Below are 22999 nucleotides of genomic sequence, written 5' to 3'. Positions count from 1 at the left end.
AGTTTGCTGGGGTTATGGAAGAATTTTGAGACATGAAGCAGTTCAGAGGGCTGGGCTTGCTGAGCCTGCAAAGTCCCAGCCATGCTTTCATGGGAGGTGAGTGGGAAGGACTGGAGAAAATATATAGCCAGGAGGCCCCAAAGTTGGGACAGAAAGGCAGAGAGTAGCATGGTGCCAGGAATAAACTGCCTACTTTGAGAATTTGTCTCAAGGCTTTCATTTTTAGTTTAGAAAAGAAAAAAAATTATCCACTCAAACATCCAAATCCCCCCGCACCCGACCCCAGCAGCCCCGCAGACCAACTTCTAGTTGTCCCCTTACTTCAGGCAGGGCGGGGTGGAGAATAACCCTCATCTGAATTGGTCCAGCAGTTTCCTATTTCCTGTTTTTGTTGTACCACTGGAAAATTTTCCATATGTATCTGCAGTGCATTACAGACTCTCAGAACACTAGAAAAACTGGAGAGCCCTGTTAGTTCCCTTCATGTGTAAGAGAAGTTCTTGAGTGTTCAAAGCAAATTGGTGGCAGAGCCAACGCTAGAAAACGCCTTGCTGGTGGTACTATTAAGTAATAGATGCTTTGCATAAAAATGTGGAAAGCTAAGAACAGTGAACGGAAGTAGACTAATTTAACTTGCCAGTTTCACTTTCCTAAAGTGCTGTCTTTTGCAAACCAATTTTTTGCAACCTAGGAATATGTACAATGTCTGCAGAGCTGATTACTCTGCCCCACCTTATTCACCACCATCCTTTTTTGTGGAGTCTGTCTTATTGTCTCAATCTGCTGGCTCACTTTTCTCCTGTGCTCTTTTAGCTGCTTCTCACTTTTTAGGGAAGAGAGGCAGTGGTGGGTGGTGAAGTCCTTATTCCATTCACAACTTCCTTCTCCCTTGGGAGAGGGCCAACCAGTGCATTCAATGCTTGGGGGTTGTCGGGTTTTGGACCCTTGGCCCAGGCCTGCCCTGTCATGTACTAACTTACATGAAATAATTAAGATGTCACTTCATAGGGCTCCCCTGGAGGCACAGTGGTTAAGAATCCGCCTGCCAAGGCAGGGGACACGAGTTTGATCCCTGGTCCAGGAAGATCCCACATGCCGTGGAGTAACTAAGCCCTTGTGCTACAACTACTGAGCCTGTGCTCTAGAGCTTGCAAGCCACAACTACTGAGCCCATGAGCCACAACTACTGAGCCCGTGTGCCTAGAGCCCATTCTCCGCAACGAGAGAAGCCACCGCAATGAGAATGCACCGCAACAAGGAGTAGCCCCCGCTCGCCACAGCTAGAGAAAGCCTGCGCACAGCAATGAAGACGCAATGCAGTCAAAAAAAAATAAAGTAAGTGGGCTTCCCTGGTGGCTCAGTGGTTGAGAGTCTGCCTGCTGATGCAGGGGACACGGGTTCGTGCCCCGGTCCGGGAAGATCCCACATGCCTCAGAACGGCTGGGCCCGTGAGCCATGGCCGCTGAGCCTGTGCGTCTGGAGCCTGTGCTCCGCAACGGGAGAGGCCACAACAGTGAGAGGCCTGCGTACCGAAAATAATAAATAAATAAAATAAAATAAAATAAGTAATAAAATAAATAAATTTATAAAAAAAAAGATGTCACTTCATCTAACAGGTGAAAGTGAAATTAACAACGGAATTTGCATTCACCCTGGGGTATATTTCGCCAGAGCTTTGGGGGCCATGATACTGTTTGCAGTAACCGCGATACTGTTTTTACATGCCAACAACAGCTTTCCTATATGGCTCCCTACTAATGTGGTTTCTTTAAGATGGATGGATTTACGGTCCAAGGCCCAAGTTAACACTTGACATTGATGGGTCCAAAATTATGCAAATCACCAATGGTCCACTCAAAAGTTGTACGATCTCCAATAGTCAAGTTTCAGGCAATTTGTTTTGCAGAGTACATAAAATTATCTGAAAAGTCCTTAATTTACATGCATAAACATTATCACATTTAAATGTATTTTACATTCTGAATAATATAGAGTGTGGGTTATTAACCCAAATAAACTTGGGTGGTGGTCCTTAAGCCCTATGAACATTTGTGTGAATGTGCAGCTTCATAGCTGTCATCAGAATCTCAAAGGGTCCTATGATCCAAGCAAAGATAAAGAACCATGAATATGGATAATAAATGGGTCATTTAAACCAACTCACCAAATATACTGATTTTTTTTCTCTGTCCCATTTGGATGCATTTCCTCATTGATTTTCTTTAACTTATGTCTTAAAAGACTTCAATTTCCAGGATTTTCTTACATCTGTTCTTTCATATGCTGTTGATTGATTTGGGACCACAGTTGAGTAAAATAACAGGCCACAGACAGAACAGGACTTTGATGTTCCAGCAAGATGATTTCTGACAGGGGAGCATCACAGGCTTTAGAATGAGCAGACGGAGCTCTGCTGTGGTACAAAAGGCATGTAAGAGCTATTTTATAATTTGAGTCTCAGTCTCTGATCTGCATATTGAGAAAGGGGCAGTATTTCACAGCGTTGTCATGAGGATGACAAAAGACAAACATGGAAAGAACCTACTGACCACAGTTTGTGACAGCCAATAAATAGGCCTTTCCCTCTCTTCTCCAGTTTGAAACAGACTACTGGACTTGGTTTGATTTCTTTAAGTTACACCAGATGCAAGGACCCTACCCCTGTTGATATCCGTAATATTTACTTCTGGGTTGACCTTTTATTTTTAGGCCCAGAAACTTTACCTTCCACTTTCCCCATTCTTGGTCTCCTACCTCTTATTCCTTAGTTTTGGCTAATTGTGTCCCCTTTCCCAGCATCCACAGGAAGAGTCAATTCATTGTTCAGTGTTTCCAAGGACCTCAGAGAAAAAAAGGTATCAAAGGGAAGAATAAATATAACATGTTTAAAGCATGACAATAAATTACTCAACTTCATCTCAGATTTTGCTCTGGGGAAAGGTTGACATGAAACGTTTGAAGAAACATGAAACAGATCCTAAAGACAGATGATTTTTCAAAGTGAAAGGCAATTTTTTTTTTTTCAAGCTTCAAAGCAAGGGTTCCTTTTGTCATCTGCCTGATAGGTTATTTTTGACAGGATTTAACTTATGAAATTGTTCCAATGCCCTTTAAAAGGGTCTGGACACACGAGTGTGCTAGTGAAGATGATGAATGTTAGGTCTTAATTGAAAATTTTAAAATATCCATGTGGCAAAAGCATAGTAAACGCATTTGGTCTTTTGTGAATTAAAAAAAAAAAAAATTGAGTACCTTTTATAGCACTGTGTTTACACTCAATAATCAATAATAGGATGATCTGAGAAATAAGCTAGGGAAAAATATATCTTCTGGATCAGTTTTCTTCTTCTTCTTCTTTTTTTTTTTTTTTGCGGTATGCGGGCCTCTCACTGTCGTGGCCTCTCCCATTGCGGAGCACAGGCTCCAGACAAGCAGGCTCAGAGGCCATGGCTCATGGGCCCAGCCGCTCCATGGCATGTGGGATGTTCCAGGACTGGGGCACGAACCCGTGTCCCCTGCATCAGCAGGCAGACTCTCAACCACTGTGCCACCAGGGAAGCCCCAGTTTTCTTCTTAATGCGTCCCTTGCAGCTTTGATTCGTCAAACCTTTCAAAGATCTTTTTTCTCTAATTTAGACATTATTCTTTATTATTTCATTAAGAACCTTAACATATTACACCAATAAAAGAGTGAATATACCTATGGAAATTACTAATAATTATTTATAGCAATAGAGAAACCTATTTTTTTTTTTTGCTACAGAAAAGTTGCTAAGTTTTCAGCATCACTTACAACTTCAAAGGAGCTTCATAAAATTGTATTAAGAAGAAATTTAAGCAACTTAACTGTGATACAGGCTGAAGGATTTTTCCAGCCACATAATAAGCTACACTTTAGCTGCATAAGCTAATAAAATATAGTTATTACAAAAATTTTAATAAACTAGAACTTTGAAAATATTCAGAATTTCTAAAAAATTTAATTTTGGAGCAACACTTTTATAACCACCATGTCAAATGACAATTATTTCTTATTCCAACAATATCTTAATTTTACACAAATTATGTTTCTGCAAAGTTGTCTTTATGTTTTATAGTTATAAATTGAATCATATAGCTACACTAGAGAAGTTTGTTGTTTTTAAGAGTCCATAGTACCTCCTTTGGTAAAAGTGAATAGCTACTACCTAAATATCATTTTATGATTCTGAATTTGTATACAGCATGGGAGAGGGGGGAGAAAAGTGGAGGGTAGGGCACTAACATTGATTGAATACTTCTTTTGGGCCAGGCATCTCATTTAATCCCCAAAACAACCTACAAATTGGATATTCTCACCTCATTTTCATAGAAGAGGAAATCATTCAAGTCCACATAGTTAATGATGGAAAAAACATATTCATACTTGACAACATGATTTGAATAATTACGTATTATTATATTTATCTTTACTATGAAAAATTTAAAATAATTACAAATGTCTCTTTATCACCCAGATTAAACAATTATTAAGACCGATGTGTTTGCTTCATCTCTCCCTTTTTTCTTTCACTTTTTCAGTTTGCTGAAGTATTTTGAAGGAACCCACGAGATGTGTCATTTTACCCCTATATATGTCAGTATCTGTCTCTAAAAAATATGGACTTTAAAAAATAACAGCAATGTCATTATCATACCTTATAAAGTAACAATGATTCCTTGGTATCATATGAGTCAGTCCATAATTAATTTCCCTAATTGCCTTAAAAAGATCTTTTTTCACTTGATTTGTTCAAGTCAAGTTATGACCATTCATTTTAACAAGATGTATGAGCAAGTTCTTGTGATTCCAGAAAAGAGAGCGATGATAGAGACATGAGGTCTTCAGTCTAAATAACTAGTGAAGGTTCTGCAAAGGATGCTGTAATATTCTTAGTTTTCTAGTCTATCCATTAAAAGAAATAATTGGCAAGATCCATAAGAGGTTTTTTGTTTTTTTCTCTTTAAAAAGAAGGAAAATTTACGTTCTACTAATACCATGTTATGAACTGAATGTTTTCTCTCAAAATTCCTATGTTGAAACTTAACCCCTAATGAGAGGGTATTAGGAGGTGGGGCCTCTTTTATAAGGGCACTAATCCCATTCATGAGGGATCCACCCTCATGAACTAATCACCTCCCAAAGGCCCCACTTCCTAATAGCATTATGTTAGGGGTTAGGATTTTAAAATATGAATTTTGGAGGGACAGAAACATTCAAGACTATAGCACAGCCTGAGACCATTTTTCAAAAGGGCATTTAATCCACAAATGTAGAAAAGATGTCATCTCAGAAGGACAGGCCTTCCCAGGAAAGCACATTTAGTAAATCCGTAAATGATTTCTAGAATATGGATTTGGCAACTGAAAAATACTTCAAAATTAGTAATATCAAATGTTGCTCAGGAGCTCAGGGCAGGCTACCCAAAAATATGCCACAATGGCAGATTATTTTGAATTAAAGTTACTTAAAAAATGACCAATGCAAGACGGACATTGTGATCCTCCTTTCTGTCTCCCTGAAAGCAGGAAATAAATCTCCCATAAAAAAGGTGACTTCCCTGCATCTGGAGGTGGAAGGACACCCTTAACGTTAGAGATAGGGAATACAGGCCAAGAAACCTATATAAACAAATCCGGTTACTTCTTTAATTTACGACCCCAAGCCCAAACTCTGTTTAAATTCTTCACTTACTGGGCACTCAAAAACTGAATTTCTTTGTCTTGTCAATTTCTCACAAATTTATTGTTTTGTTGTCTAAAAAGTATAAAAGCTGTCTGCTCTGACCACTTCCTAGGTCCTATTTCCCTGAGACCTCTGTGTGTATAAATGAAAATTTGTTTCTTTTTCTCCTGTTAATCTGTCTTGTGTCAATTTTATTATTAGTCCAGCCACAAAAACTCAAGAAGGGTAGAGGGGGAAATTTCCCCCACCCAACACACTTACACAGTAAAAAAATAACATTATCCAGTATACTTAGGAGCAAAAGCGGGAGCATAATACGGTGGTTGAGCCAACAGCGTCTGAAGTCAGACAGACCTGACCATTTACTCAACCTTTCTACACCTTAGTACTTCCTCTGTCAAATGGGATAACCATAGTTCTACTCATAAGGTTCCTGTGGGTGGACATGTAATGTAGCTAATGCATTATCTGGCACATAAAATGTACAGATCTTCCTCAACTTACCACGGAGAAACGTCCCAATAAACCCCTCATGAAAGTTGAAAATGCACTTAATACACCTAATGTCCAGGGCATCATGGCTTAAACTAGCCTGCCTTAAACATGCTCAGAACACTTACGTTACCCAACAGTTGGGCAAAATCATCTAACATAAAGCCTATTTTATAATAAAGTGTTAACTATCTCATGTGATTTATTGAACACTGTACTGAAAGTGAAAAACAGAATGGTTGTCTGGGTCCAGAAGGGTTGTAAGTGTATCAGTTGTCCACCCTCGTGATCCTGTGGCTGACTGGGAGGCATGGCCCCTGCCCAGCATCATGAGAGAGGATTGGACCACATATCACTAGCCCAGGAAAAAGTCATAATTCAAAATGTGAAGTATGGTTTCTACTGAATTTGGATTGCTTTTGCACCATTGTAAAGCCAAAAAAATTGCAAAGTCAAACCATCATCAACTTGGGGACTGTCTGTACTAAAATTCTAGCTAGCTGTTAGCTTCTAAATTTTCAGACGATTGGCCAACAAGACCACAAACTCAGCCTCTCATCTGGATTTCACAGGAACTTGGAGGGTTGATGAAGAAACTCCATTTTTATCTCCTCAAGGCAGATGGTTGTCTTCTCTGCCTGCTGATGTGTTGAGCAGCTAGAATGAACGCTATCTGTAGGGAGAAGTGTTTGAAAGAAGTGAGATTAAGTGTGGACAGGGTTATTTTTTTCTTGCTTGTTAAACGCTTTCGTGACTATGAAGTCTTTCTCAATACGTCTCCCAAGTTGACGTGTTAGTTCATATTTTCCCAGCTTTTTCATACCGCAATTTTTAAAGTGACCAGTTGGTAAAAACAAATTCAAGTTTACAGATTGAAAAACCAAGGCCCAAAATAATTACGTATCTTGCTTACCATAATAATAGCTACCATTTCTTGAGAAAATCTTCTGAATGCTTTCTGTTTTATCTTAACTCATCTTTATCCTCAGAGCAATCCTGGGAGGTTGGTGCAATTTCATGTCCATTTTAAAGATGAGGAGACTGAGGCTCACAAAGGTTAAGAAACTTGTCCAGGACCTCTTAACCGGTAGGTGGAGATGCCAAGATCCATACTAGGCAGTCTGGCCCCAGAGTCACTCTGCAATATCAGCAGACGATTTTCTAAATTGAATACTCTTGTATTTAAAGAGCAGCCCATCATCATGGGCTGGGATTAGGGTTTGACGGGGGGAGGTGGGCAGCCCTCCTCTAACTCCTGTCAATGGCTGCATCTCTTCTCCTTCTACCCCCTGAGCCAGGAAGGCAAGCAGACACAGTCTCTGCCCCCTCCTCCCACCTCAAGACCCCACTGTTCCTCTTTGTTTCTTTTTGGTGTTTCACAAAGATCTATTTGTTTGATCTTTCCATCTCTTCATTGTTTCAGTCTAAACTGAGAGACAGGGATGAGGGCAGAGGAGGAACTGAAACTAAACCCTTCAGAGGGTGAGAGGTGAAAATGCCAGGGTATCTATCTGACTTGTCAACTAGATATTTCCTCAAAATGCCGTCTAATGTCACACTTTTTTTTCTTCTTGTGTCCTTTAATCTGATTGATTGTGTGGCTATCAATTGCTTGTATGTCTGGGGGGAAAGGTCTGTCCATTCTGAATTCATGTTGGCCATATAAAAGCTGTGACTGTGGCCTTGCCGTACACACAAAACCCAGGTTGACTGAGGACAGGGTGAAAAAATATTCTTCCACACTGTTATCCTGCAGTCATTAGGGCGGAGAAAGGCACCTTCAGGAGAGAGAAAGAGCCGGAGAGATAGTCCAGTAGTCATTCGTTTGAACAGAAAAACTATTCTTGAGAGGCTAGAACTCAAAAGTTCCAGTTCTTTGAAAACCTTATTTTTATTCTTTTACTTGCTTTAAACAATAACAGCATCTCTTTCAGATTAGGTTTGGATGGTGCCATGTGTTCTCTTCAGAATTTCTGACAGTTATACCAGCTACGCACATCCCCCTTGTTCTGCCTTGTCTCCATGAGTCTACAGTGTGACGCATGCTCTGGTAGTTGCAGGACGAGAAGCAGGGGAGAAGCAGGGGAGAAGCAGGGTCCCAGGGCCCAGCGAATGCTACGTACAAAAGAGCAAGTGCCCGAAGGAAAAGAGCGAGCTCAGAGTCTGTATGCGCAGGGGCCTGGGGCATAAAGGGTTTCACGTGGGTGTGGTCGAGGCATGACAGGGCAGGGAGGGGCCGGGGATACTGGAAAGATGCTGAAGGGCACACCCAGCTGCATTAACATCCTTCTCGATGCCATGGGGAGCTGCCATGGAGAACCAAGGAAGGGCTCTCTATCCTATCCAGGGGCGTAGGTATGATCGCTGTTTTGTTTTGGGGCATCCCCGCCTCAGCATTCTGGAGAGGAGGGGCTGGAGGGGGAGCATGCAGAGAAGGCTAGAGAAGACCCTGTGCAGTTATCCAGGTAAGAGGTCATTAGACCCTAAGGTGAGAGGACGGTGAGCCTGGAGCCCCCAGGGCAGATTCCACGTGGGCTTAGGAGGTAGAATTGAGAGGACAGGGTGATAAATTGGATGTGACAGGTCGGGGAAGGAAGAGGTCTAGGGTCATTTGTGTGATTAAGTTTTGGTATGTAGGATTCACTCTGTTATTGCCAGTTTGGACCTACTTAGCAAATCAAAATTATAGCGTGGAGAAACAAGCCTACAGAAGTCCAAGGCAATGGCTGCAGGCAATGATCCAGGACAGAGGGGTCTGGTTCTCAGGATCAGGAATCAAGGAAAACAACTAGAGCACCAGGAACAGGGACTCTGGCTTCCAAGACCAGGGGTTCCTACCAATTCTGCTGGACACCGTCTAACTCGCCCTGGACTGTTTTTAAGATGGTTGTACACCCATCAGTATAACCGCTTCACATACTCAGGCCACTGCCCAAAACTGGTCTTAGGCAAGAGCTTCTGAAAAATGAGACAGTAGACACATGGACAAGGAAGCTAGCATCATTCAGGCTGGCCTCGCTCGCGCGCACACACACACACACACACACACACACGTGTCGTTTGAAGTTAACTGGGAGAAAACAAAGTGTGTGTAACACTTTGGACCAGATGCTGATGCTCTCACACCCGGGGGTCTTTTGATGCCCCAAGATGTTTCTTCTTCTCTCTCTGACATGTGTATGTCAGTTCTAATATGTTTTCCATCTATTCCACACAGAACGGGAAGTCTGAGACTCTTTTTACAGAAGGGAAAGACCTCAGGATAATTTTTGTCCTGGGGTTGGTCCTATTTCCTTCCTGGTCCGGTTTAATGGAGAGAGTAAACGTCCAACTCAGATTTCTCCAGACACTGCTCTGCTCTCACTTCAAAGCATAAGACACTTCAACTACATTCATCAAATAAAGACATGATATATTCCCTTTACACAGCCCTTTAAAAGAACAAGCTAGACTTGTTACCAACAGATAAGTGTATAAACATAATGCTAAACAAATAAACTTATGCCAGTTGCATGATATATCTTAAATGCAAATATCTCCCAGACCAAAATTACTAGTGTCTCTAGGACCATGATATAAATAACCTGTGCTTAATACTCAGCTCATAAAAAAGATGGCAAGAGTAATGAGTTTTTAATAGTTTCATAAATACTATGTCTGAAAATAGCTCACAAATATTTGGGACTCATTTATGAAATGCTAACGTGTTATTTCAATAAAGGAGATGTTTTGTCACAGTTTAGTGGCTGGCAAAGAGTCTGATCAATGGTGAGATTAAGGAGAAGTGTACAATTTGCATAGGCTTCGATTTAGGTAGCAGAGAGTTCTCACATGTAAATTGTCTGTAGCTCTGACATCTTACTGTATTTGCATGAAATGAACCCAAAAAAAGCAAAGGGCGACATATTGTGTAAAATACAAGACCCCCTTAAATCCCCATTTGGTTGCACACTGTTTGTTGCTACATCTGAAGATAAAGTTGTCTTCACCACTTCCTTTTCCTTTGTTTCAAATCTGTCCTCCGAAGATAGGCTACATGTGCACCCCTGAAGGAAGGGCATATTTGCAGCCCAGGCTACTGCAGTTGCTGTGTTAAGTGGTCAACACTTTTTTTATCCAACTGTACTGAAGTCCTATATTCTGTGTAGGATGCAAGGAGGAAGTAATAACAAACTTTAATGTTGTGACTTCTTTGAAGTCAATATTTGCATGGGGTAAGGTGCTTGGCAGTTATTAAAATATTTCTGTCACATAAGACATTTTAGCTCCCATAAAAATTCCTCCTTTTTTCCCCTCAGTTGATTATTGTTCCTCATTCTGATTCGAGGCAGCTGTTGTATTTACTGAAATACAAAGAATCAATGTTTCAATGATTTTAGACTGTATTCATAATACAGTGGATGTTTTAAAGTAGCCCAGAGGACTTCCCTGGTGGCGCAGTCATTAAGAATCCACCTGCCAATGCAGGGGACATGGGTTCGAGCCCTTGTCTGGGAAGATCCCACATGCCGCGGAGCAACTAAGCCCGTGCACCACAACTACTGAGCCCACGTGCCACAACTACTGAAGCCCATGCACCTAGAGCCCGTGCTCCTCAACAAGAGAAGCCACTGCAATGAGAGGCCCGCACACCACAACAAAGAGTAGCCCCCGCTCGCCGCAACTAGAAAAAGCCAGCACGCAGCAACAAAGACCCACGGCAGCCATAAATAAATAAATAAATAAATTTTAAAAATAAATAAAGTAGCCCAGAAAGTTACTGAGATCTCCAAATTGTCAGTCTAACTTATTTCCTGAAAGGTCTGCCAAAAACTGCAGAGAAGATATGACAATTTTAAATGGGAGAAGAAAAAAGAGCTTTTCCTCTTTCTGTTCAAGATAAGGGCATATAATCGGCCACATTTATTCTAGGATTTCCTTCACTAGAAACTGACAGCCCAGAAAACTCATGGCCGCAGTAGAAGGGCCTTGAAATCCAAGAACCTACTCCTCTAGTGGGTGAGAAGGGGGAGAATTAAAGAGATTTCCAACGGCAAACTGATGGCTTCTCTATACACATCTCCTAGGATCGAATGCCTGTTCATAAAGCTGGTTTCACACATAGAGAACAACATAAAGTGTTTGTAAAAAATAACTTCCTTCTTAGCCTGCTGAAGAGGTTTTTACTACTGTTCCTCAGTGGAGGCTATTGGTGGAAGCATCAGTATATCCACTCAACCAGAAGCCAGTCCTCCTTTTAGTTCTGCCTCCTAGTCTCAGGTCTCTGCTGCAGTGAAAGCATCCCTTTTCTGGGCTCCATGTAGACAGTGGTTCATCCCATTTATTTGGCAGACAGCGTATGCTGACTGGTGTTATTAAATATTTGTAGGTTCTTCTTTGCCATTTACAACAACATGGATGGACTTGGAGGGCATTATGCTTATTGAAATAAGTCAGACAGAGAAAGACAAATACTGTATGGTATCACTTATATGTGGAATCTAAAAAAATACAACAAACTAGTGAATATAACAAAAAAGAAGTAGCCTCATGGATATAGAGAACAAACTAGTGGTTACCAGTGGGGAGGGGGAGGGGCAATATAGGGGTTGGGGAGTAGAGGAACAAACTATTAGGTATAAAATAAGCTACAAGGATATATTGTACAACGTGGGGAATATAGCCAATATTTTACAATAACTATAAATGGAGTATAACCGTTAAAAATTGTGAATCACTATATTGTACACTTGTAACTTACATAATATTGTACATCAACTATACTTCAATAAAAATTAAAAAATATATATTTGCAGGTTCTTGTTCTGGCTCCATAACTGAGTTGTAAGTTTAGAGCCCAGTGGTCAAGAGTAATGGCTCTAGTCCCAACCACCTTATTCAACTTCCCTAAGCCTCAGTTTAGGCATCTGTAAAATGGGGCTCACCATAGCACTTCCTTTCAGGGTTCTGAAGATTAAATAAACTGGCACATACAGTGCTTGGTAGAGGGCCAGGAGCCTTAGACATCCTCAGCAAAGATGATCTATTATTAGTAAATGTGTTCTTTTGATAAGCAACATGTTTTTACTCAATCAAGAGTCAAAATACCTATAAAATCAGATTATACCAGATAGCTAACCATCTTCCTTTTGGTGACTCAAGTTAAGAGCATTTAGGAGAAGATAGCAATGTTGGCTTGAAGCTGTTTCCCCGCCCCCCCATCTTTAAAGGGAGCAGAAAAAAAGAAGTGTGGTCTCGTTCTGAAGAAAACCAGGTCAAGCTTTGTTTCCCTTTCAGACGGTTTGTGTATAAATGCATATCATGATTCCCAGAATTCCTTTGTGACAGCTCCCTTAGTTAATGGGCAAGGAGGATTTTCTCAGGCTAGGCTTACACAGATCTGCCTCAGAAGAGAAAGCCAAATAATTCCTATTTTTTGGCCTTGTGCTTAGAAAAAAGGGACAAACTGCTTGTTTCAAAAAACTTTCTGGGACATTAAACAACAGTTTTGGTTTTTTTTTCCCCTTCTTTTTTAAAGGAGGGGAGATCATTTAAAAAGGAAACGACCTAGTAGTTTCTACAATTTAACTCTTTTAGGAGAAAAAAAATTTTTTTCTCATGGGCTCAGTTTTAGACATGACTCTTTCAATAAAACACATCAAAACTGGGTGATTTGCAATGCTTTAACTCAAACCAAGGGCTAATTTCCTTAAGGAGGGCTTTAGCCACTTCGGAGGCTTTTCTACCTGGGTGTGATATGCTACTATCTATCCTGAAAAAGTGTCCACAAACACTAGCAGGTATCTGAGATTTCCTGCAGCTCGAGGCCTTTGAGTAAAGTCTATTTGTCAGTCCTCAGTGGGGCTGGTTCCTCTGTGTTGAGCTCCCATCTGGGAGGTCTGACAGCAGTCTTTGGGTTATTTTTAGCACAAATCATGCAATTCTGAGTGCCTCGCTGGATGGTCTTTTGGTAGGTTAGGCCCCATTGCGTACTTTTGAATCCATGGTATGGTGGCATCTCTCCGGTGATGGGTACTGTTATGACTGCGCATAGCACAGTACCTAAGACTGCCTCAGGGATCAAAACAATTCCTTGCGCTCTACGTTTCCAGCCAGGTGAGGTATGATCAGGAGTGAAACCCTACTCTTTGGGCCTCTCTTCGTCCTTTTCTACAAAGAAGATCTTGGCTCAAAAGAGGGACTGGACACTCTGGCATATATAAGAAACTATGTTTCAGGGTGAGGTCTCCTAGCTGGCATTCTAGACGTTGTAAGAATGAACGATCTTCTACTCCAGAGACTCCTGTGATTGGGATGGATTGAGATGCTTTCTGCGCCACGTTGGTGTTTACCACAGAGTATACTGCGCCTGAAGTCTATCAGAAAGTCAATCAGCTCATCCAAAGCCCCTGGACCTCTCCATTCATCAGAAGATGAATGTGCCCCTCTCCTTCTACCATACGAGATGCTCCTGTCTTTTATTGTTTGCCTTCCTATTTAGCCTAGGGCAATCTCTTTTCCAATGTTCCTCCTCTTTACAGTGGGTGCTTTGCTCCTTCCCCAGTGGGGGCCTCACCTCTCTTTGGGTTACTTGCCTTCTGGGAATCCAATGCCAGAAAGATGGTGCTCCACTTTGCATCTTCTTTCTTCTGCCCTTGTTCCCTGTTGTTGAGCGCTTTAACGGCAACATCTACCAACTGAGAAGGGCTCATTCCAAATGCACCATCTCAATTTTGCAACTTTCTCCGGATGTTTGAGGCGCTCTGAATTTACCATTCTAGTATTTTCAGGGGCCTTGGGATCTGCATCAGTATAACATCTGTAGGCCTGATAAATTCTTTCCAAAAATTCAGAGATGTCTTCATTTGGTTTTTGCTGAATTTCGTTCAAACTCTTTTGCTTTGGTTCCCCTTTTCAAAGCCCTGCCAAGATGCACTTCTGGTAGTGCTCTAATAAGGACATTCCTCCCTCACTGGGTCCCAACTTAGTTCAGCTATGGGTACTGCCAAGGGGGCTTCAGGTGCACCATTTGGGTCTGTTAGGTGGAGCTGGTATGCTTATTCCCTGGCTTTATCAACGACCATTCTCCTTTCATCTCCTGAAAGCATCACATTGAGAAGAATGTGTATGTCTGTCCATGAAGGCTGGTGGGTAGCAAAAATAGAAGTGAGTTGGCGGGGGGATGACTTGGGAGATTGGGATTGACATATATATGCTATTGACACTATGTATAAAATAGATAACTAATGAGTACCTACTGTATAGCACAGGGAACTCTATTCAATGCTCTGTGGTGACCTAAATGGGAAGGAAATCCAAAAAAAGAGAGGATACATATGTATAGCTGATTCACTTTGCTGTACAGGAGGAAGTAACACAACATTGTAAAGCAACTATTCCAATAAAAATTAATTTAAAAATATTTTTTTTAATTAAAAAAGAAAAAAAAGACGTGAGCAATTCTATCATTCGGAGAGGATCCTCCCTATAAGGGGGGTTTCAATCTTTCCAATTAAACAAGACTGAGGTGGGGAAAGGACTATCCACCCATAGAAACCCAGCCAGCTGTCTGTTTGCATGTAGGCTCCCTCTGGGATACAGCATAAGGGAAATTGCCCTGCCTCGGGAATGGTTCCTGGCCCAAACTGGGTGCCCTGTCAGGTCTTAGACGGGGATACCAGACCAGGCCCCTGTGACCCAGGAACTAACATAGGATTTTCTAGTTGATCCTTATAAGGAAGGGGAGCCCGTTCAACCATTCCCTGAGCCCCAGTGTTGGGAATTGGGGCTGGCTGGGAATGGGAGGTGGGGAAGGGGTGGATATATTGCCATAACAGCTGGGGCAGCTGGGACAGCCAGCTTGGCCGGAGGTTGGAGCAACATAGCCTCACCCTCACTCCCTTCTTTTTCCTTCCTGTATGACAGAGTTTCCCTTGGGTTCCTTTTACCATAAGGTGACAACTGTCTGACTTTTTCCCACCCTGATGTAATAGCACAAATGCTTGCACATAGAGGATTTCATCATCCTTCACAGAATAGCTACTGAGCCACCCAAAGGCCACCATAAAACCATAAATAGCAATTGATAATCTCTAACCATTAAAAGGCTGCCTTTTGCCTTGGCACCAACCAACTGGGCTGAATTCTGGGATGGGGCTTTTGGTGATACTAGGAACAAAGTGGAACCTTTCTCCTGTCCCTGAGAATGTCCCACTTTCAGACAGGAACGGACAGGTTTTTTTGTTACTGTTCCTTTCCTCCGCTTGACATCAGTCTGTAAATGGAGAAATGGTACTAAAACAAAACAGAAAATCCTAAATAAACCCTCAAGTTTGGTCTGAGGGTTTTACACATCACAAGAACCACAAACTCAACCCCCATGCAATGTGACTCCTTGGAGAGCTATTGGATCCAGGCCAACAACACAGGAGACCACAAACGACGTAATTAACACAGCAAGGGGGACAGTACATGGTCCACAGGGTCTCAAGATAATCCTGCCTAAACCCCTTGTGGAGATCCTAACAGCTACTGTGGCCAAGCATTGTTAAATACAGGACAAACAAAGCACAAAGGGCACACAAAAATGCTGGCATCCGAATAAACAAACTGCTTCACAAATTGGGTGAAAGTCTGGCCATCACTTCCTCTCTCCAACAGGGTACCCCACTCAGATACAAAACAAACCGGTCTATTCTGCAGAATGAAAGCCCCAAACGGAGAAGAAATAAAGTTTCTGGCTGTACACCCTGGAGCGACTTACCCTACTGTATGGAACCTGTCAGCTCCCAGATGTCCATTCCTTGCTCCAATTGCCAAGTGCTGGGGCAGCCGGTGCCGCTTCGGGTAATTTTGAAGGGAAGATCCTCAGGACAAGAGGTCCCAGTAGCTGCTAGGGCCTTACTGGAACCCAATCAGGGCAGACTGGCCACAGCAGCAAGGCTCCTGGCTGGCTTCACCAAAATTTGTTACCAAGTCTAAGTTCATACTGCTTGCCACACGACAGGTCAATCAGTCAAGAAATGAGGTGTTGGGCGAGGAATAGCCATTTTATCTGGAAAGCCAGCAGACCGAGAAGATGGCAAACTAATGTCCTAAAGAACCATCTTCCCGAGTTAGAATTCAAGCTTCTTTTATACCAAAAGGGAGAGGGTAAGGTCCTGGTTCCGGGCAGACTCTGGAGGGGATGTGTTACTTTCTTCCATCCTGCAGTTATTCACAGGTGGGCCTGGTCAGGATGTTTCCTGTGAGGTAAACAAAGGTATTTTAGATTAAAGCTCATTACCTGGGAGGCAGGGTTCCCAGAGATGGGCCATTATATATAATTTAAACTTATAGGCAACATAATTTTAGTGATTAACTTGTAATAGAATACAAAGTTTCTTCACTATTACATAAATTTATCTCCCTGGAAAATTAAACTACATATAGGAAGGATGTATAGTATCATATTTAAGGTTAGCCTTTGGTACCAAACCCATTTAGGTTTTTTCCCCCATATTTAAAAAATTTATCATTTTTAAAATATTGAGGCATAGTTGATTTACACACCCATTTAGGTTTAACTCCTGCCTTAGCTACTTTACTTGCAGTATAAACTTGAACAAGCCACTTAACCTTTCCAAACCATCCTCACTCCTAAAATGTGTTTTTTGTGTGTGTGTGTGAGTGTGATACTGTGATATATAATGAAAAATATACGTTTGGTTTTTGTCCGGTTCCTGGCACAGAGCTCCTAAAACCCTTGGAATTTCCTGGGATGGGAGCAACAAAGGTGTCTTTTGTAATGTTAATGAGGTGACTTTGGGACTGCACCTGAGGATGGGGGTTGGTTGCCAGATGTGACTGGTGACTGGAAAGTCTGACCGTTCAGTTGTGTCTCCCCCTCCCCCCCATGACCTCTGAGGAGGGAAGAGGGGCTGGAAGTCAAATCAATTGCTGGTGGCCAATGATTTAATGAAGCCTCTATAAAAACCCAAATTGATGGGGTTTGGAGAGCTTCCAGATTGGTGAACACGGGGCTTCAGGGAGAGTCGTGCACCCAGAGGCCTTGGAAGCTCTGTGCCCTTTCCCCATACCTTGCCCTAAGCATCTCTACCACCATGCTCTTCCTGAGTCATATCCTTTTATAACAAACTGGTAATCTAGTGAGTAAAATGTTGCTCTGAGTTCTGTAAGCCACTCTAACAAATTAATCAGACCAAAGAGTAGGCTGTGGGAACCCTGGATCTATAGCTGTCAGAAGCACAGGTGATAACTTGGGCTTGAGATTGGCCTCTGAAGTGAGGGGCAGTCTTGTAGGACCCCTTAAGCCACTGGATCTGACACTGTCTCCAAGCAGATAGTGTTGGAACTGAGTTGAATTGTGGGGCACTCAGTTGGTGTCTAAGAATTGCTTGGTGTGTGGTGAGAACCCCACACATCAGAACTTGGTGTCAGAATTGTAGTGAGTATTAAAGAAGAAAATATATGCAAAGCATGTAATATAGTTCCTGGTACACAGAAGATGCTCAATAGAAAAATAATACATATTTGTTGCATGCCTAGGATATACGAGTCCCTGGGCAAGGCACTGAGGACAAAATAGACAGGGTCTCTGTTCTCATGGTGCTTATAGGCTGGTGGAACTGGTGCAGTTAACCAATGCTTGGGAAGAAGATCTTCCTTCCTTGTGTCTATCTTACACAGCACAAAACAAAATAAAATGAAATATTGGTAATTATCTGGAAAGCTGATCAAAGAAGAGGGCCAGCCTTCTCTCTTTGTACACATTACACTCAGATACCTGGAAGTTACGTTTGACTCTCGCTCCCAGCTCTGCATTTTATCAGCCCCCAAGCCCAGCCTGTTCTGTCTTTAAATCCAGTTTCTTCTCCAGTGGAGTTTTATACTTTATAGCAACATCATTTTGGCCTGATTTACCAAAACACCCTCCAACCTGTTTTACCTAAGTGCTCTTATTAAAAAACATATTTATTGGACATCTGCTCTATGCAAGATGCTAAGAAAAAATTAATAAAAGAGAGGTGCTGTGATAAAGGTTTACCTAGGAAACCAGGGTGGGGTAGGAACACCTGGTTATGTGGATGTTGAGATCAAAAGAAATATCTGGGCTGCAAAGAACGAATTGGGAGTGGAGGAGGCTCCCTAGGAAAAGGCTGTAGGATAGGAGTTGACCTGGGGTGGGGGAGGGCAGCATAGAAGTTTAGGAGCAAGCAGCTAAGGAAACTAAGGAGATGGGGAAGCAGCCAATAGGGAAAGAGAAACAGAAAACGGGGAGGGGCCGGGGAAACCAAGGGAAGAGATTGTTTCCAGAGGGGGAGAGGGGTCGGAAGTTTCTGACACAACTGAGTAGTCAGGGAAAAACAGAAAAGTGTTGAGAACCTTCAGGTCATTGGTGACCACTGTGAGTGTACAGTTGTCCCTCTGTACCCCCAGGAGGGTTGGCTGCAGGACCACCACCTCCTCCCCGCTCCCCCACCCCAGGATACCAAAGTCTGCAGATGCTCAAGTCTCTTACAGAAAATGGCGCTGTTTGTATATAACCTACGCACATCCTCCCATATACTTTAAATCATCTCTAGATTATTTAGAATACCGAGTACAATGTAAATGCTGTGTGGATAGTTGCCGAGTGAGTGGCAAATTTAAGTTTTGCTTTTTGGAACTTTCTGCGTTTTTTGTTCAAATATTTTTCATCCTCGGTTGGTCACATCCTGTGGATACGATGGAATCTGTGGACACAGAGGGCCAACTCTAGTTTCAAGGGAGTGGTGGGGGCAGAAGCCAGATCCTAATGGGTAGAACAGCGAGTGGGAGATGAAGAAGGGGAGGAAGCGAGTATGGGCGACTCTTCCTTTGGAGGAAGGGAGAGAGGTGAGAATACAAACGACTCAACACCATGTGCCGTGTGATAACCAGTGATTCATAGAAGAGGCAGGACATACACCAGTTACCCTGGGGCGTCTGGAGGCTGACTGCTCAGCTGTGTAAGCTGACTCTGCCACTTGCTCTCTGTGTGACGCTGGGCAGGTTATTTTACCTTCAGTACCTCAATTCCTTCATCTGTAAAATGGGGAGAGTACTAGCGTCTTGCTCTCTGAGTTGTTGTAAAGATTAAAGTGCCTGGGGTATAGTAAGGGCTAAACATGTACTAGCCTTTATTACTCTATTTGAGATGCTATAGAAACACAGGATAAGACTTGTTCAATTCTGTTAGGTGAGCAGAGTCAGAGAAAAATTTGTAGAGGAGTCTTCGAAGCTGGATCATAAAGGGTAAGATTTTCTTTTTCAGGTAAAGTAAAAGAAAATCAAAAAGCATACATGAGAGTTCAGCACAAATTAGATAAACGAAGGCAAGTAAATGTGAAATCACAGGGTGAGTTTGGTCAACAGTCACACCAGGAATTTAGAAAGATCCATTTGTAAGATTTTTTTTTTCTTCCAGTTCTATTGAGATATAACTGACATGCAGCTGTATAAGTAAGTTTAGTGTGGACAGCATAATGATTTGACCTACATACATCGTGAAATGATTACCACAGTAAGTTTAGTGAGCAGCCATCAACTCATATAGATACAAAGTAAAAGAAAAAGAAAAAAAAGTCTATTTCTAAGATTTAAACTTTTTTCTCTTAAAATCTTTTATTTGGGGCTTCCCTGGTGGCGCAGTAGTTGGGAGTCCGCTTGCCGATGCGGGGGACGCGGGTTCGTGCCCCGGTCTGGGAGGATCCCACATGCCGCGGAGCAGCTGGGCCCGTGAGCCATGGCCGCTGAGCCTGCGCGTCCGGAGCCTGTGCTCCGCAATGGGAGAGGCCACAACAGTGAGAGGCCCGTTTAACGCAAAAAAAAAAAAAAAAAAAAAAAAAAAACTTTTATTTTGAGATAATTGCAGATTCACATCCAATTGTAAGAAATAATACAGAGAGATCTCGTATATTCGTCACCCAGCTTCTTTCCCCAAGGGTACCATCTCGCAAAACTACAGTGTCACAACCAGAGAATTGACATTGGTACAACCCACCAACCTTATTCAGATTTCACTAGTTTTGCATGCACTTGTGTATGTGCATTAATTTTATGCTATTTTATCACATGTACATATTCATGTAACCATCATCACAGTCAAGATACAGAACTGTTCTATCACTATAAATGTGTCCTTTATGCTACCCTTTCTCAGATTATTTTTATGTTTGCTGCTTAGAAGAGAAAGAGGAGGACGGTAGAGGAAAATATCTTTTTCTCTTTTCCTTGGGTGAAAGAAAGGTCTACCTTGGGAAAATTCTGAAATAATTGGGCACCTGCCTTCTTCCCTTTTGGAGGCTTCGAAATACCTTGTGTATTTGTATTTCCCCAGGAAAATCTCCTTTGCTAAGTGATAGGAGAATAGTCATTGATTAAACTAATTCATACTTAGATAGGAATGACTTAAAGATCATTAACTCAGCCAGAAGAAACTGTAGTTTTAAAAAGAGGATGCTTGCTAGCCCCAAACTATTTCTCCTGGGTATTTATTTGCAGTCTAACAAGGTGAAATGAAGCAATTCAGATAGTGTGGGGCAAGATAATTTGGGGACAAAGATTATTATCATTTTTAAATAAATTTATTTATTTTTGGCTGCATTGGGTCTTCGTTGCTGCGCACGGGCTTTCTCTAGTTGTGGCGAGCAGGGACTACTCTTTGTTGCGGTGTGCGGGCTTCTCATGGCAGTGGCTTCTCTTGTTATGGAGGCGCGGACTTCAGTAGTTGCGGCACACGGGCTCAGTAGTTGCAGCACGCGGGCCCTAGAGTGTGCGGGTTTCAGTAGTTGTGGCTCGCAGGCTTCAGTAGTTGTGGCACACAGGCTCAGTAGTTGTGGCTCGTGGGCTCTAGAGTGCAGGCTCAGTAGTTGTAGTACACGGGCTTAGTTGCTCTGGGCCTGTGGGATCTTCCTGGACCAGGGCTTGAACCCATGTCCCCTGCATTGGCAGGAGGATTCTTTTTTTTTTTTTTTAAATGTCTTTATTGGAGTATAATTGCTTTACAATGGTGTGCTAGTTTCTGCTTTATAACAAAGTGAATCAGCTATACATATACATATGGCAGGTGGATTCTTAACCACTGCGCCACCAGGGAAGTCCAACAAAGATTATTAAAAAGACCAGCTTTGTCTTGAAATCTGACCTTTTGATACAACCTCATAAGCAGGTTTTTTTCAACTGAATTTTATAACTTCTTTTTTGTCTACTTCTGTACCTTCAGGTTTTCTAGAAGCTCCATACGGTTTTCCACAGTGTTTCCTGTCATGGTAGCATGGAAGAGACAGACAAGAGAAGAGGGGAATGTGTAGCAGCAGATGTAAAAATTACGTGTTTCTAAGACATGGATACCTGTAAAGGTAACCACATGCTATTTTAACTCCCTCTTGCTTAAGATATCAATTCTATGCTTCGTTACTTGTACTTCTTTTTTTTTTTTTTTTTTTTTGCGGTACGCGGGCCTCTCACTGTTGCAGCCTCTCCTGTTGTGGAGCACAGGCTCCGGACGCGCAGGCTCAGCGGCCATGGCTCACGGGCCCAGCTGCTTCGCGGCACGTGGGATCTTCCCGGACCAGGGCACGAACCCGCGTCCCCTGCATCGGCAGGCAGACTCTCAACCACTACGCCACCAGGGAAGCCCTACTTGTACTTCTTGAAAAATATTGTACATATATCACAACTACAGACAAAAAGCTGTTACCGTTAGTGAGGGAAAACTTGGCAGTAAATTTATTATTTGTGTTTTGGTTTCGATTTCGATTTGAAAAGCAAATTGTTTGGCTTCATGAGTGTCCCCGGTCTTGCCGATGGCCCTTGCATATCCAGGCCGTGTGGTGCTGGCTTTCTGGAGAATCGCTTTAAATGAATTGTGCTATTTGCCTGTGTTGGCAGAGCAGTAAGAAAGAGCCCTGTGAAATGCACCATCACATTTACTGTAAGGACTCTGTTGAAAATGGACTTCATTACATTACGTGGTGTTCTGTTTACGAGGATCCTTAAGAGGCTGTCTTTATCGTCAGACTATAAAGAATAGTTGTGCTTCTTAATCATATGGTTTGGTTTGATGATATAGGCCCCATCATTGTGTTTGGTCTCTGCAAAGACTGCTAGAAAGCGTAGAATACATCTGTGGTTCAAGCTAAGCAAATCCTGTACATTTCACGTTCTGGCCTAATTCCTGGCTCCACTGACATTCCTCTTCTCTAACCTCTTTCCCATGTGCTCCAAATTCATGTTCTTTTAATATGTGGTGTGTATCTTTCAAGTTACCTTAAAATTTTTTTGAGGTAGAATAATAGTTTAAGACCATGAGAGCTGGAGTCAAAATGTCTCATTTCAAATCCTTGTTTCACCATTACTGACTGTACAACCTTGGGCAAGTTGTTTAATGGCACGAAACCTCCGTTTTCTCACCTGTGAAATGGGGATAAGAGTCTTTACTTCATAGAATTTGGTGGATTAAAGGAAATAAATCATGAAAACTACTGAGCACAATGCCTGGCACATAGGGGGCATTCAACAAATTCACATTGTTATTGCCATTCCATTATCTTATGTCAATAGTAAACATGATATAAACATACACACATATATGAAAACATCTGATTGTAACTCTTAGGAAATTAAAATGAGTCTGCCTCCTCCATGTTTATTTGAGATTCACATGCCTTGATATTCATAACAAGAAGCCAATTTCAGGAAATAGATTTTCAAGTGTTAACAGCTCAAATCAAGACAAAAGATTATCCTCGATAATTAGCGTCAGTCTCAGATGGCTATACAGAAACAGTGCTTTTTCTATTT

General features: G+C 42.1%; 1 protein-coding gene across 1 annotated transcript in view; it reads right to left on the bottom strand.

The window, feature by feature from the left end:
- Positions 1-22999, bottom strand: part of PIP4K2A (phosphatidylinositol-5-phosphate 4-kinase type 2 alpha) — a 335262-nt gene that overhangs the window by 213189 nt on the left and 99074 nt on the right. Inside the window, exon 3 of the mRNA XM_060292946.1 lies at positions 15939-16419. The gene's annotated coding sequence lies outside the window, so the exon portion shown is untranslated. The remainder of the gene's footprint in view (positions 1-15938; positions 16420-22999) is intronic.

Source organism: Globicephala melas, chromosome 2 (assembly GCF_963455315.2).
Source record: "Globicephala melas chromosome 2, mGloMel1.2, whole genome shotgun sequence".
Classification (NCBI taxonomy): Eukaryota; Metazoa; Chordata; class Mammalia; order Artiodactyla; family Delphinidae; genus Globicephala; species Globicephala melas.
This window is presented reverse-complemented; position numbering and strand designations above follow the sequence as displayed.